This window comes from Lycium barbarum, chromosome 6 (assembly GCF_019175385.1).
Source record: "Lycium barbarum isolate Lr01 chromosome 6, ASM1917538v2, whole genome shotgun sequence".
NCBI lineage: Eukaryota > Viridiplantae > Streptophyta > Magnoliopsida > Solanales > Solanaceae > Lycium > Lycium barbarum.
In genome coordinates this window covers 137,133,148-137,136,179 of record NC_083342.1, presented here as the reverse complement: position 1 = coordinate 137,136,179, position 3,032 = coordinate 137,133,148, and the positions used below count along the sequence as shown (strand labels likewise).

The window sequence follows — 3,032 nt, the reverse complement described above, 5'->3', positions numbered from 1 at the left end:
TCAAATTTTGGCGCCGTTGCCGGGGAATACGGTTCAGAAATTACTAATTGTTGTGTACTATTCTTTAAAACTTTTTCTATTCCATCACACCTCGTTTGCTGTTTTAGTGAACCAGGTGAACATGGCTGGAAGACCCCATCGCAATCAAGGGAACCAATGGGGGATCCAAGTGAACCATCCTGCACCAGAAGAAGAGGAGGATGAGAATGTATTTGCAGAATTCATCGACGAAGCTGATTATGCTTCTGCTGTAGTTCCCCCGAGAACAGGAAATGCTAATTTCAAAATTGATAGTTCTATCTATCAGCTATTGAAACTTGAAGGCTATTTCCGAAATTCTTCGGAAGACTGTCCCCTTCGACACCTAAAGAATTTCGTGCATGTATGTTCCCAACAATCTCAAGGTGATGTTCCTGCTGATGCACTGCGACTGCCGGTTTTCAAATATTCATTAGCTGGCCAAGCTAGGGAATGGTATGAAAAGCTCCCGAGCAATACTATTCATACCTGGAATGAGCTGGCCAATATCTTTCTAAAAAAATGGTTCCCACCCAGCAAAAAGGCTGAGCTTCGGGATAAGATTTTTGGGTTTAAACAACTTCCAGGGGAACAACTATATGCTGCATGGGAGAGGTTCAAATATTATCTAGCTCAATCTCCGAATCATGGATTTCCAGATGCAATTCTCACAGAGAAGTTCTACAAGGGGCTAGATACAATGAATCAAATAGCTGTCAACACTGCAGCTGGGGGATGCTTTATGGACAAAACCTTTGTCAACATCACCCGGTTGCTCGACAAGCTTACTACCCATAATCAAGCCTGGCATTCGACTGATAGCGAATTCCTATCATATGGTAGTCCCTCTGTGGCCGCGGTGGCCAAAGAAAATCATGAGCGAGATCATGCGTTCGCTCAACTGCAAACCACCGTGGATTTATTATCCAAAAGGCTTATGGAGAAAGAGGCCAAATGTGTAAACGTTATTGATGAGATGCCACCTCATGCTCCCGGAATGTATCAAGTTTCTGACGAAACTTATCTTGAGGGGCAGCCACAATATGAGGATGCGAATTATGTCAATAACTCGCAAGGGGGTTATCAACGGCAAAACTACCAAGGTTCCGGTAATCACCCATGGCAAAGGCCTCAACAAAATTACCAAGGACAGAATTATGGAAGAACTGATCAGGGTAATCCCAATCAAGGGAATTACAATAACAATAATTATGGCAACAAGAGCTCTAACCCCTACATTCCACCTAGGGGGCAAGCATCCAATTCCCAGCCATGGAAAGATAATTCAGCTACTAACTCTGCTGGTAACACGTCTAATGATTCTGCAGAACTGAAGAGTATAATGCAGAAAATGCTGATGAATCAAGACAGAACAGAGAGCACAATCAAGGGAATGTCCCAGGTCCAACTATCGCATTCAGCTTCCATTCAGAAGCTTGAAGCGCAATTCAGAGACCTTCCCCGAGAAGTGCATACTCCTCAACGGGGACAATTACCGAGTGATACAGTTCCTAATCCAAAAGGTAGTGGAGTGAACTCTGTGGAGAATGTACTTGCCATTAGCACCAGAAGTGGAAAAATACTTCAGGGTGACAATAAAAAGCCAATTGATCAGGAACCAATTGTTGAAAAAGAAGCGCAGCCTAGTGTATTGGATGATATTGTCGAGGAAGAAGCAGGGGAGGAAGTCCCCATTGTAGTTGAAGAAGAGCTGAATCTTAATAAACCAAAGGAACCGGTGGAAAACCAGGAAAAGGGGAAGGCAAAACTTTCCGGTGCTCTTCGCCCTTTGAGCCAATTGTTTAAATCTTCACCGCCTTTTCCTCAAAGGTTGGTGAGAAAAACAGAAGATGAGAAGTGCTTGAGATTTTATGATCAACTCAAGCAGTTGACGATGAACATTCCTTTCATGGATGCTGTTAAAGAAATGCCTGGCTTTGCTAAGTATTTGAAGGATCTTTTAACAAAGAAGAAAAAGCCATTGAAACACGACACTGTGGGTATCACTCACCGCGTTAGTGCCATTCTTTCCAAAACCACTGTGCAAAAGAGGGAAGATCCTGGAGCATTCACAATTCCATGCACCATAGGGCAGCAAAATTTTTCCAGGGCTTTGTGTGATAACGGGGCTAGCATAAATCTTATGCCCCTGGAAATTTTTAAGAGATCGGGGCTAGCTATGCCAAGGCCAACTACCATGAGGTTGCAGATGGCTGACAGATCGATAAAAAGGCCAGTTGGAGTAGTTGATGATGTGCTGGTTCAAATCGGGGAATTTCTACTGCCGGCAGATTTCGTGATTCTTGATTGTGCTATTGATCAAGAAATTCCTATTATTCTGGGAAGACCTTTCCTTGCCACAGGGAGGGCTCTTATGGACTCCGAAAAGCACGAAATAAAGTTCCGGGTGAACGATGAGGAGGTGACTTTTCACGCTAGCAAAGGCATGAAGTTACCTAGTCCTTATCAAAGCATTTCAGTCATAAACTCTGTTGACAAGGTGGATGAAGCAGTGGAATTTAAAATGGAGGAAGAATGCTTGAGCGAAGCATTGTTGGCCATCTTGGTGAATTTTGATGCCGACCAAATGGAGGGATATAATGAGACAGTGAATTCACTCACAGGTCTGGGGTCTTACTCTTATGAGCCCAAGAAATTGTCTCTTGATCTAGAGAAACGAACAACTCCTCCAACAAAACCATCAATTATTGAGCCACCGAAACTGGAACTCAAGAAACTGCCATCACATCTTAAATATGTATTTCTTGGAGAAAATGCTACTCTTCCAGTTATTGTGTCATCGCTTCTGAATGAGGGCCAAATTCAAAGACTCATCGTAGTCTTGAGAAAGCATTTAAGAGCTCTGGGTTGGACTATTGCAGACATCCGGGGGATTCCCGCCGGAATTTGTGAGCACCGAATACAGTTGGAGGAGGAAAGTTCGCCGAGTGTTGAACATTAGAGAAGATTAAATCCACCGATGCAAGAGGTGGTGAAGAAGGAGATCATTAAGT

The 3,032-nt window shown here is 43.4% G+C and overlaps 1 non-coding gene across 1 annotated transcript; it reads right to left on the bottom strand.

Moving 5' to 3' along the window:
- Positions 1-565: 565 nt before the first annotated feature.
- On the bottom strand, positions 566-672 carry LOC132600943 (small nucleolar RNA R71). Its single transcript, XR_009567398.1, has one exon. It is a non-coding gene; the product is annotated as a small nucleolar RNA R71 (small nucleolar RNA).
- Between the last annotated feature and the right edge of the window lie 2,360 nt (positions 673-3,032).